The sequence below is a fragment of the Melopsittacus undulatus genome, chromosome 1 (assembly GCF_012275295.1).
Source record: "Melopsittacus undulatus isolate bMelUnd1 chromosome 1, bMelUnd1.mat.Z, whole genome shotgun sequence".
Classification (NCBI taxonomy): Eukaryota; Metazoa; Chordata; class Aves; order Psittaciformes; family Psittaculidae; genus Melopsittacus; species Melopsittacus undulatus.
This window is the reverse complement of record NC_047527.1, coordinates 7,508,949-7,522,871: the sequence shown is the minus strand read 5'-3', so window position 1 is coordinate 7,522,871 and position 13,923 is coordinate 7,508,949.

Below are 13,923 nucleotides of genomic sequence, written 5' to 3'. Positions count from 1 at the left end.
ATTCCTGAAATGGAAAATATATGAGAAATTAAAAATTACCAATTAGGAAAATGGAAAGGGTAAACTGGAAACTAACCATAGAAACCCTATCCAGTCAAAACTTACATATTGTACCCTGTTTGTACTTCCTGCTGAAATGAAGCTAAATAAGCATAGTCCATAATAGGTGAAAAATAGTATTTCATCTCTGTCAGATTTCAGTATTTGTTTATCTATGAGAATCTTCTTTGTCATTTAATGTAATGTGTTTCTCTGTGGTTCCTTTTTAATAAAAGACTCAGTATGCTGCTCCTGATAGAGCTTATTCAAATAACTGATTAATAAAGCTGCACAAAAAGAAGGAACAGATTTGCTTTTCCTGTGGTAGGATGACTGCATTAGCGTAGGACCTTTACGCAGCTTCCACTTCCCTTTCCATACTCTCTCTTTAATGATTTATTTAAAATTCTCAAAATAGAAATAAATCTAATACAAAGCACTCATGAACCCTGCATCTTTCTACAGTGTGGAGCTTATTCTAGAGTAATTTCACAGGGCTATTTCATTAAAGGGCAATTTTATTAGCTGCTTCTCGGGGATTTTTAGGACGGGGGAGGCTAAAACTAGTTTGAAATCATACTAAACAGAAATTTGGAAAGAAGGGTCCATAAGGAAGGACTAAGTAAACTGATATAGACAGTCCTATACTGTCTGTATATAGTCTTGTCTGTACAGGACTGAGGGGAAGCATAGTAACGTTAAAACCTGGAAAGAGAAAGGATGATATTAGAAATACAGGGCTCAAAGTGCTAGAATTAAAAAATTCAAGTCAGATATAAGGGAATATAAGACACACTAATAGGATACAAAAGTATTATAAAATATTTACCCTATAAATATAAATAAATGTCCATAAGTATCAAGATTCTAGTTCAATTCAAAGCAGCTTCAGCAACATCATTTGCCATTGTCTTTAAAGGACACACAGCTTAATAAATAAAAGGAGACAGAATTTAGGATCTGAAATGGTTAAAAGAAGACCTTTCAGTGGAGATGCAATAGATAAAAAGGAGGAACTTACAAAAATAGAGTTCAAGCCACAAGGAAAAGAATTTCACAGTTTTAGTGCCCAATTCTGAGAAATACTAAGACACAATGTAATCTTTGTTTGAATTCTCCCAAACTGAACACTAAAATAAGGCTTTTCCTCTCCATTTCTTTCTCTTTGAAATTCACTGTTAAAAATTCCAAAAGTGGATGTTACCAAGAGCCTCTACCAGCGAGATCAATAATCTTAGATATTCCCATATATTACATCTAGTTATTTTTCACTTGCTGTCATGAATATTATAGCATCTTCTCCTTATACTGCAATAATTAAGGTGAGGATGACATTTCCATTAAAAAGATCATATAACTCAGTGGGGAAAAACTAAATGTTCCAGCTGGGCTGAAGTTCAGCTTTGGACATATCTGCCTAGAAGAGAATATTTCCATCAGATTCAGATTTTAAATAGAGATGTACCCAAATGAAAGTTGCAGAAATACTTTTTTAGGCACTAAAATATCTGTCAAATGCTGTCAAGAGAAAAAGCAAGATATTTGTCCAGCACAGAACCTGGAATCAGAATTATTGAGTATAGGCCACACTTCTCAGACTGGAATAGAAATTCTACTGAAGCAGATGAACAATTCCACATTGAAATAATTGGGAATAAAGAATTTTAATTGAGGTGGTGACTTATTTCTCAGTACATTTGGGCCCTTAATGGCTGAATGAAAAATGCAGGTGGTGTTCAAAAGAAGGACCTGCACAGTTCTCCAGATATGTCCTGATGTTCGCAGATTTCCCTTGCTCCTTATCCCTTCAGACACAAGTCAGGCTCAGAAACACTATGTTATTTCCCTCTCTGCCTGGCTTCTCTTCCCTCAGTATTCTCTGCTAGAAGGCTGAAGAGTGGGACATAGCAAGGACTGTTTCAAAGGAGCACATGACACTGAGGTAGCTCAACAGCAGAAAGCAGAGAAATCCTACAGCAATCCCACACGATTTCTAGGAGTGGGAAACTAAAATGCAAGCAGAATGGATCCCGATACGTTCATGAGAGAGAATAAATGATGAATCACTTGGGATAAAAAGGCCAGGTCCCAGTGACCCCATCACACCCTTCCTCAAGAGGGGTGTAATTTGGCTGTTACTCTGTCCTAAGGATCAGCTAGGGTAGAGCATGAGTGTATGATTTGTGACACAAGGACAAATGTGTCCCACAGTATGAGGCTAAAACAAAGACACTGCATCTCACTGACTGTTCTCACAACAGCACAAGGTCTTCTATTATCCTGGATTTTCATGTTTCAGCAAACTACTTGTTATACACTATTTACTTGAAGAGCAAATCAGACAGAAAGTTTCTTTAATGAGCACAATAGGTTCTGATCTCTGCTTATTCCTCATTTATCTTAAATCCATGTACCAGAAGGAAATTATCCATATTTCTGCTGAAAACAGGACACACAGTCAGTGGTGAGTGCACATGGGGAAAGAAAAGGAGGAGGCATAAGGGCTAGCTAGAAGAGACCAAATCACAGAGGTAACAGAGGCAAATAACACATAGACAAAGGAAAATGAGATTAGAAATTATGTGAGAGGATGTAATGTAGTCAAATTAAGGCAATCCAGAACAACAACGGGCACTTTAAGTCACATTCTATCTTCATCTGTTTACAAGTTGGATGGGATGTCAGATGGGTCAGTTTTGGCCATTCAAGCACTGTGTACCATCCACTGGAACTCTTTCTAGTGTAGCTTGGCCCTGTTTCTGAAGGCAGGTATGAATGTATGTAACACGTAAACCTAACGTACTTTCTAAAGAAGAACTAGAGTTCAAAAATGCCTTGTCTGTATTTTGTGTGGTTTTGTCCTGCTGAATTTTACAAAACTGATACAGAAATGGCCTCTCCTCATCATGACTTTCAATTTGAATCATTATTATTGACACAAGTTCAGGAAAACTTTTCTTCGTGATGTAGAAACTCAGCTGTTTAGACTCACAACAGTCTAGGATTCTCCTTCTTTCCATCTTTCCTTCCTGCTCAGCATAAAATCAACCCTAATGGATATCTAGTTTGGATCACAGTTGTTTGGTTGCTTGTTTTTTTTCCTTTTGACATCTTTCTTTGCACTTTGTCTCTCCAATAGTTCTCCCTGAATCATTATCCAGTCACGGAATATTGTCAGGCTTCTCAGTTAAAAGCGCAGGAGTAGAGATTAAATGTCACTTGTTCTGTTTGCACACTTCTCAGTTTCCCTCAAAACACACATGATAGGACCTAAGCTGTTTCTGCCTGAAATACAAACATATGCTCAGAATGAAATCACTTCAGGAGACTGGCAGGAGGGTGTCTGTGGCAAGGCGAGCTTGCTCATAGCTCTTGCTGCAGCAGAGACCTCCATATGCCCCTGGGACACAGCCCTGTGTTGTGTTTTATAGTAAAAGGGATGTACTGCTTACACTGTTACCATCTATACTGCTTTTGGCTGGGATAGAGTTAATTAGACTGAGGTTGAGAGAGGTGATTCTTTCCCTCTGCTTTGCTCTAGTGAGACCACACCTGAAGTACTGCACTCACTTCTGTATGGGGACCCCAAAACAAGAGGGATGTGGACCTGTTGGAACAAGTCCAGAGGAGGGCCATGAGGATGATCAGGGGGCTGGAGCACCTCTCCTATGAAGACAGGCTGAGAGAGCTGGGCTTGTTTATCCTGGAGAAGAGAAGGATCCAGGGAGACCTTAGAGCAGCTTCCAGTGCCTAAAGGGGCCAACAAGAAACCTGGAGAGGGGCTTTTGACAAGGGTGTAAAATGTAGTGACAGGACAAGGGGGAATGGCTTTAACCTGACAGAGGGTAGATCTAGGTTAGACTTTGGGGAGAAATTCTTCCCTGTGAGGGTGCTGAAGCCCTGGCACAGGGTGCCCAGAGAAGCTGTGGCTGCCCCATCCCTGACAGTGTGCAAGGCCAGGTTGGACACAGGGGCTTCAAGCAAGCTGCTCTAGTGGAAGGTGTCCCTGCCCATGGCAGGGGGTTGGAACTGGATGAGCTTTAAGGTCCCTTCCAATCCAAACCAGTCTATAATTCCTCAAATTTTGTTCATAGTAGCTGGTATGAGGATTTGGTTTGGATTTGTGCAGGAAACAGCGCTGATAACACAGGGATGCTTTCATTACTGCTGAGCAGTGCTCACACAGAACCAAGGCCTTTTCTGCTCCTCATCCCACCAGTGAGCAGGCTGGGGCTGCACAAGATGTTGGGAGGGGACACAGCCAGGACAGCTGGCCCCAACTGTCCCAAGGGTTATCCTGTACCATATGGTGTCATGCTCAGCAATAAAATCTGGGGGAAGAAGAAGGAAAGGAGGGATGCTCAGAATTATGGTGCTTGTTTTCTCAAGTCACCATTATGTGTGATGGAGCCTTGCTCTCCTGGAGATGGCTGGATACCTGCCTGCTCATGGGTAGTAGTGAATGAATTCCTTGTTTTGCTTTGCATGTGTCCGCAGCTTCTGCTTTACATATTAAGCTGTTCTTATCTCAACCCACAAGTTTTCTCACTTTTACGCTTCTGATTCTCTCCCCAGTCTCACCAGGGGAGCATGAGCAAGTGGCTGTGTGGGGCTTGGTTGCCAGCTGGGGCTAAAACACCATCAGAGGCAGAAACCTTCCTGCAAGAAAATCCCTTTGACGTGGCAGAATTAACCTGATGATAACCGAGCTGGGGAGATGCAGATCCTCTCTTATTAATGTGAGAGGGACCTGGATCTCCTGCAGGTTTTCCTGCACCTCAGAAGTTCACAGGACATTTAGGCAGCTTTGGCTGAATTGAGGCTCAGGAACTCCATATTTTAAACCAGTTGCTATGAAATAGTAGGTGTGTTTGGCAGCTTGGGGAAGAGAAACGCATGCTACCGCCTCTCTTGCCCATATGAATGTTTGTTATTATATAGACACTTGTCACAGCTTCTAGCTCCAGCTCCAGCTCTCATTAATCACCACCTGGGAACACCATACACAGAACAGGCGTACATGAGCTTTTGTGAGAAGAGGAGGGGAGGATGGCTGCACGTCGTGTGGGGGTGTGAGTGATGATTTTGGGGTGCAGAGCGAGAGACTGAAGTGAGGAAGAAGTGGAGCGTGTAGGAAGGAGGAAGAGAGCACCACAAGAACTGTTTGGGAAGGCAGAATGAGAAAACATGGTCGGAGGAGGGGGAAATCACAACCCTATTTCAAACAAATTGGGCAAAGGGGGAAAGAGCACATCTCTAACAACTGCCCGCTTAGACTGCCCCTGTGCCACAATTACTGTCGGATTCTAAGAGACAAAATTGCAATTAGGCCAAGACCATTTGCCTGTAGCAAAGTTGAGACCAGGAGAAACCTTTCCCCCAGTTTCTGTTATAGCTCTTTTATCTAGACCTCATTATGAGCAATTTTTTTTTTGGTCTTAATTTGTGCTATGAATGGCACAGAAAGTATCCCAGGGCAGGCATCACACCCATTTCCTGCAAGGTTTTACTCTGATCTCTGGTAATTGGTGGACTGCTAAAAAGGTTATTATTATTTATTATGTTTATTATAGTCATCCCTAACAGCCAACACACATTATGTTTTTCTTATGTTAAGCACTCTGCAAACACACAGTGGTAGAAGGTCCTCTCCCCAGAGAACTTATGGTCCAAACAGAGGCACAAGTGAGGCTAAGAATTTAATGCATGGAAAGTGAAGAGAGTGCTGGCAGCATACAGCATATGGCAAGAGCTTCATGTTTTTATTTCACTGATGTAATGAGAGAAATAACTGCAGAAAAGAAATCTTGATGTACAGAAATTAAAAACGAAGATGCAGGATGTGATGTCAAGAAGCTGCAAAAATGCAAGACAGGTCCATGGAGAGATACAGATATATCTCTGAAACAGTCCCCTGGGGTGCATGGCAGGGCAAAAAAGAGGAAAAGACATTATTACTTGATAAATTATGAGAAGGGAAGTTCACCACCAGTTGCTTGCAGGATAGAAGACATAGTCCAGCACTGTATATAGGCAAAGATGGCAATTGTGCTGTAGATGACAACCAGAGACATTTAATTATGACATCAAAATGTGTGTCATTCCTGTCTTTATGGACAGAATGGCTACCAATCTACTGATAAAGCAAGTGCTGTTTTTTTTTTGGCTGAGAGGACAGCATAACACAGTTCACATCTGTCTCGATAAAGTCTCTTCCCCTTCTCTTCTGAAGCAGGGTGACTATTATACTGAGTAATAGGAAGATTTCCTGACTGATGCTATTCCCAACATGAGTCATGAAAATATTCTAGCTGGCACAGGAATACAACGACAAGTATTGTAGATGGGCATGGACCATCTTTGTTCCAATGTCTTGGCCATATGTAGTCTATAGTATGGACAAAATTGAAAGAACCAATACTGTAAACCTGTCATAATTAAGCCAGGCACTCTCTTTTCAGTGCAGTGCTTCAATTTCAGATCTTTTTTGGTGACTGTGCCTTGACAGAATATTCTTTATTTTTGAAGGTGATAGATTTGTCACTTATTTTAGGTTATCTTTGAGACCTTTGTTTGAAACAGGATATGCAAAATGAATGGCCTTTTGCCCAGAATAGTAACCCCACAATCTGGAGCTGGAACACTTTGATCTCATATCCTTTGCCTTTTATTCTATTTCAATCGAGTTGACAAAATCAGTTTAAACCATTTCTGTGCTTAAAGCTGCTCAGATGCTTGCTGGATCAGTACGCGAGTCATATTCTTTGACAACAGGGAATGTCAGACTAGTGTGACATGTTGTGTTTCCTTTTAGGTAAAGCTGGCGGTATCTAGCGGTTTGGTGATTGTGGCAGTTCCTGTCTGATTCTTTCAGCAGATGGCTCCGATATACTGGAGCTCAGTCCTTTCCTATGAAATACATAATACTTGCCTAATTTTATGATGCAGAGAGACACTGTGGGGCCCAAAATGATATACCTTTTATCACAAGTGGCATTACACATTTGGTGAGATGATGCCAATTCTGCATTTCAGGATGTCTTAAAAAAAACTTGGTATGTGACAAAGTTTTAATTGGAAGGGAAAACTTAAAGATAAATTATTACTCTCCTACTTTCAGATCTTTTTCTCTGTTGAATGTTCCATACCACTTGAGTAATGAGATTTCTGCATATATATCGTAATTTTCTTTTGAACTTCACTGTCTAATTTCATTGCTCGTTAAGATTACTCACACAGAGCAATGCTTCTTGATAATTGGGGATCATCTTCAGTTAGCCTTTGGGCCACCCTTATCAATGTGATATCTTAAAAGTAGTATATTTTCTTATGCTTTTCACTATCCTAATATCTTCCTGGTTTGGAGCTAATTCCCCTTGTCAGATGTTCACCATCTATTTTCAGGAACCAAATGTTGCCATTCTGTTGTCTTCTAAAGTGGAAGAGCAGACGCAGATTCTACAGAGTAGATATAAGATTTGGCTTTCTGTACATACAGTACAGAATATACACACCTTGAATATACACATTTTCCAGCATCTTCAACAGTGTATTAAGATGGCAAAGAAAGTTCTACAAGGGAGAGAAATTGTTGGTTTGTGCTGCTGAATAATTCTTCAGCTCTTAACTTAAATTGAAGATGTAGATATGGAAATGAAAAGAGAAGAAAACAATGTAGGATATACAGAAACTCAGTCGTGACTGGGAACTGTGAGCCAATTATTGCACTGTAATTTGGAAAACAGAGTAGGATTGTTCTATACAATGCTTATTTCTAGGCTGACAAGGAAAAGGCACTACTGCTTTTATCACAACGTTGTGAGGTACATGTGAATCACTTGTAATAGGATTGGCTAAATAAGGACATTGTATTTGTTTAATGCTTAGGAACTTAACAAGACCAATAATTAAAAGTCAGGAGGCTGAGTGCCAGTGAGATATTTATTAGAGAAATGGTAGAAGTGAAAGTTCTCAGTATTTTTTCAAGTAAGATGGTTAGTTTCAACTTTTATGTCTTTAAGAAGCTCATAATAGTACAAATCTATCTGATAGTCCCTGCTTTTACTTGGCTTTTATTCGTGTTAAGCATTTGTATTATAATTACATTTAGAGTCATAGGCAGAACCCTACTAAGGTAGATACCCTCATGCAGGCAGTAGATGATCTTGCTCTGAAGACCTTAGTGTCAGCTGATACAAAATAAAGGACTGGCACAGAAGGTGTGGAATAGTTCCCATTTTGTAGGGGGGGGAGCTGAGACCCACAGTTATTAAATAATATCCTAAAAACTATACAGGAAGTCTGTGAAAGAACCAGAGAATTAAACCAAGGTCAGAGGAGCTTGAATGCCATTATTGCCCTGTCTCTACTCTATGCCAGTCTCGAGGTACTCTTGGGTTCAAAATGTCATGGCTTCTTCCAAAGCTCAGCTCTGATATCTCTGTTGGGCAAGGCAAAGCACTCATCAGATCAGTAAAAATATGTTTTGGCTCCCATCCCAGCAACTGTAAGGAAAAATTCACATATAAACACCTACAGAAGTACTTGAAAGAAAGATAACTTCAAAATAAGTACAACTATAAGGCAGAATTAACAAAAAATATATCTTGGTGGTTGTGCTAGTAGACCCCAAAAAAAGGCTTCAAATTTGAAATGCAGAAAAAAGCAAGAACCTGGCTCTCATAGATCACCTTCACCTGATATATTGCAAGTAGGACATTCAGGAATACAGATGTAATTGGTGATGGACTTTGCAAGCAGTGACAAGTATGGGAAAATAGTGGTAAAAGTGTAGGGGGGGAAATAATGCTTAAAAGAGAAGATAAATTTGCCATGTTTCTGCTCCTAAGTAAGAATATATAGGGAAAACATTTGCCATTTATATATAAGCGTTTCTCTTTCATAATATTTTATTTTAATAAATAAAATTTTATTTACTCTTTGAGACTGAATTAATTTTGAGACAGAATAAGAAATATTCATCCACTGTTAAATGCAATAAAATAATATTCAATTTTCTCCCAGCCCTTTATAGGCAAACTTGTTAAAATTTAATGCAAGCTTTGTGTGAGGACCTCAGAATTTAGCTTGTTTCAGAGACATACTCACTTCGTAGTGTATTCATTTGGCTTTCATCATCCAGCCAGATTACAGATTTACAGTTCTGGTGTCCTCAACATAAGAAGGACATGGAACTGTTAGAACAAGTCCAGAGGAGGCCACAAGGATGATCAGGGGACTGGAGCACCTTTCATATGAAGACAGGCTGAGAAAGTTGGGGCTGTTCAGCCTGGAGAAGAGAAGGCTGCGTGGAGACCTCATAGCAGCCTTCCAGTATCTGAAGGGGGGTTATAAGGGTGCTGGTATCTGGTTCACTGGTCCCCTCCAGTGCTTTGGAAGCATTGGAGGTGGAAGGCAGCTGTATGGAATCCCCGGCAGCAAGCTGTATAACTGTTGAAGGGGATGGTGAATGATTTTGAGCCTGGTGGGCCCAGATACTTCAGGCCATCATTCCAGAGATGCAACATAGATTGACTCATGATCGAGGGGTGACTTAAGAGTGATGGTGTATTGGAAATGTGGGATCTGAGCATGACGTGAATGGTATGGAATAAGGGGTGGATAATGTCCTGGTTTGAGCAGTAGCAGTCATTTTTCTCCTTCTTGGTAGCTGGTGCAGTGCTGTGTTTTGACTTTCAGGCTGAGAACGGTTGCTGATAGCAAGTATGTTTTGAGTTACTGCTCAAATGTTTGGTTTTGTCCAAGGCCTTTTCTGAGCTCATGCTCTGCCAGGGAAGGAGGGGAGGCCAGGAGGAAGGAGAGACAGGACACCTGACCCAGGCTAGCCAATAAGGTATTCCATACCATAGCACGTCATACCCAGGAGGTAACCAGGACAAACCCGGAAGGGCTGGAGCTCTGGGGGATGGAGGAGGTATCACTTGGTGCTCGGTTGGGCAGGGTGGGGTGAGTTATGGGTCGGTGGCTGGTGAGGTGTTGTATTCTCTTCACTTGTTATTGGCTGTATCATTATTATTTGTAGTAGTAATAGCAGTAGTGATTTGTGTTATGCCTTAGTTATTAAACTGTTCTTATCTCAATCCGTGGGGGCTACATTCTTTGGATTCTTCTTCCTAACTCTCTGGGAGTTGGGGGAGCAAGGGGGGGAGTGAGTGAGCGAACTGTGCGGGTTTGGCTTAAACCACAACACCAAGGAAGCGGTAAATGCTCCATCCCTGGCAGTGTTCAAGGCCTGGCTGGACAGAGCCTTGGGTGACATGGCCTATTGTAAGGTGTCCCTGCCCATGGCAGGGGCGTTGGAACTGGATGATCTTGAGGCCCTTCTAACCCAAACCATTCTACAACTCTGTGTTTCTATGATACTTTGCTCCTCTATATATGAAATTGTCATGGTTTGAGCATGTTTTGAGGGTGTTTTTGTTCAAGGTTTTTTCCATCCATTATGTAGGAGCATGGAACAAACATTCTGAAATTCCATATCTCACCCTAACTTTTGCTTTATGGCTGATTGAGGTACACACATAGGTATGATGGGACCTGAGCTCTGAGATGGACTGAGAGTACAAGCACCAAACAGGCTTTGCATCATCACACATGTGCTTATGAAAACACCAGAAATATGTAGTTTTGAAACTGAAATTTTAAAATGAACTTTCAAATCAAAGATCTGTTGGGTAAAATACAATAGAAATAAAAGGGTTTGCAATGAGTTTTTCCCTTCTTCAGTGAATTTTTTCAGCTGTGGTTCTTTCTTACAGTTTTGGGATTTTCAGTACCTTTCTGGGCTGTTACAAACACCAGTATACTGCATCTTGAAGGGAATATATGTCAGTTAAGGCAGGCAATCATCTTTTCTTTTTACACCCATTTTTATCAGAACAGGATATGTAGTGAAACAGAGCAGAATGCAACCAAAGAGATTCAACAGTTGTACAACCCATACGCATATCCTTCCTTAATACTGTCTCCCTCATCAGACCTTTTTGTATTCCCTGTCACTGTTTCTTATATTTGCTTCTTTAGTTTGCTGAAAATAAGACTGTGAATTTCTGATCTCAGACTTCATTTTCTGGAGAGTCTGAACAACTCCTTACAGAAAGGAGCCCAATTTTCTTTCCCTTCCTTGGCCACTATGAGAACAGAGAATATAAATTATAATGTTAATATGCTTGGGTGGAATACTTTTGTTCCTTTAATAGTCCTTCCTTCTCATCTGTGCTTTGCATTTCAGAGAAGTATTTGGTGATAGCTTAAAGCAGATTGTGTTGCATGTATGTTAAGAGTGTGAACGGAGGGGAGATAAAGAATTCTTGTTGAAAAGTGGCCGTTGTGCTCCTGGGTCAATGTGCAATATTCATTTGCAGTCATTTCAATTTCCAGTAAGCTGTCCAATACATCTCTGTTTCAGTGCCCATTATACCTGTGTCATCATCTACCCTCAAACTAATAAGAGTAATTTCATTAGGCTGGACATTCAAATAACCAAAACTTTTGTCTGAAATTAATAACTCCCACAGATTAATCAAAGGTAATTGTAGTAGGAGAAGTTATGTCTTCTTGTATCCTGAGTCATAAAATGAAATTCTCATTAAAATTGTATTACATTCATTACACGTATGCCCAGATTCCCAGAGATATAAATTATATAAGAATCTCCGTTTCAATATTGCTTGCAAAACTCATTTTGATTCAGGCCAGAGTTTCAGCACAAGAGTGTTCAGGCAGAGGAAACCATGCAATTCCTACACATGCAACTTAGATTGTTCTGTTGTGAATAAGACATGTTGCCTTCAGCTTAGCAAAGACCATAATGTTCACTTTGTCCACTTGCAAACCCCAATTGATTATTGACTATAACTCAACCACTATTTCAGGAGGATAATTAAGCTGCCTCTTTGGAGGACAACCTAAAATCCCTGAGTTTTGTATTACATGGTGGGGTTTTTTGCTATGAGGGAGCACAGCAAATTGGGTAGAACTCAGGATAAAAGTCATGTGATGAGTGCTATCTTTTACATTCGGTTTGAATGAGCTCCCATTCTGCCCTCCATCTTTTATCATTCCTTTCTATTGAGCTCTGAACAGCAACTTACTCCTTCCATGAATGCTTAGCACAATACAGCCCTGACCTTGGTTGGGACACTGCAGTACTGTGAACAAGAAAAATATTAATTAACTGCTATGTCCCAGCCAAAAGATTTGCCCTTCAAAGGTGCACAAGGATTTTGCTCTTCCTATTGGTTGCAACAAGGACTGCCAACTATGTACTTTTGGTGTGAAAAGCACTACAGTAATACAGTGTTAGCTTTTTCCAAGGCAAGATAACTATTAGCAAGGTTGCTGTAAGAGACAAGGTTGTTTAATCCTTTCTTGAAGCCAATAATGCATTAACTACTTGGATAAAGAAAGAACTCTCAAGGAGGGGTCTTCCTCTTTTAACTTTGATCACCATCATGAAGTTACTTAATGACATGCTTTTCTACATTATCTCAGAACATTCCATAGCTGCTACTTTCTTTTGAATCACTTATACTCCAGCAAATTGCCCCAGAAGCCCATTTTACTATTCAAAATACCACAATATAGGCTATGGTCCATGGGAGTTGTCTGAATGAGAATGGTATGGAAATACTTATTAAAAATGAAGTTGGCGTTTGGAAACTTCATCTGTTTCTTAAAATCACCCTATTCTTTGCTTGAGGAATCCCATTACCACACAGCACTGCTGCCTTTCTGTCACCAGCTCCAGTATGAAGAAAATCAAAGAATCAAATTGTGTATGTTGCTCACCTGAAAAATAACAGGTAGCAAAAAAAGGCAAATCCCCAAAAGCCAAAGCAATGTTTTCATAAGCATCAGAACCTGCTATTAAGTAGGATCTGCAGTGCTGTGGGGAAAATGAAGCTGTTCTTTACATCTCCACTATTCCTTTTTGATCAGGTTTACCTCTTGGATCACAAGTGGACTCTGCTCTTCATGAGGGGCAGCTCTGGCTCTCAATCTCAAGTTTTGATGCATTAAATGAGAAAATTTATTTGGAAGTCCTACTGCTAGGGTTTACTAGGGCAAAGGAGCAGTCAGAAATGCTCCTTGCACACTAAAGCAAGTGTGACTGAAAACATTCCACCAGCCTAGAGATATATAATGAATTGCAAGCTATTGGAACAACCACAAAACCAAACAAGAATAAGCTAATTGCTTCCCACTGTACCAAAAGCTAGGTAGTGACTTTCTCGTAATGACTTTTGGTTGCTTTTACTTATACATGCAGAAAAACATGTAAGTAGAGCTAACTCAGAGTGAGGAGGAAAGAATGGAAGATGAGGCCATGCTGAGTACCTGAATGCATCATGGCGATGCCAGCAATAGTACTTGAACTTCCAAGGTCAGGTAACAGAAGTATTATTAGTGGGATGTAGTTAAAAGTCTATATTGCATAATTAGAAGCATAATTGTCTGTATGCTTCTAATTTGGACAAGATGTGACCTATTTCTCTGAAATGCAATGAGGGAATGTAATTGTGTTTTCAAGTCACCACCATGCCAGGATACAGGGTGCTATGCACAGATGAAAGAAGTCAAGAAATAAAGCACATTTACCACAACACTCATCCCTTTCTTGGCAGGCCAGCACACAGAGTGACTTTTAGAGAAGACAGATCCATGAATGACAGCTCCTTTTGTGCTCCCAGACATAATATGGTCAATGGAATCCTGTTGCCATAGGGGTCTTCAAATGCAGTAGAAACGTTTCATTTAACTACTCGGCACAGCACACAACTCTTGCAAAAATCTTCTTGACAAGAGCACAGGGGAGGAACAATCTTGTAAGGAGCTCCTGAGCAGCAGAAGTGGCAGCACATC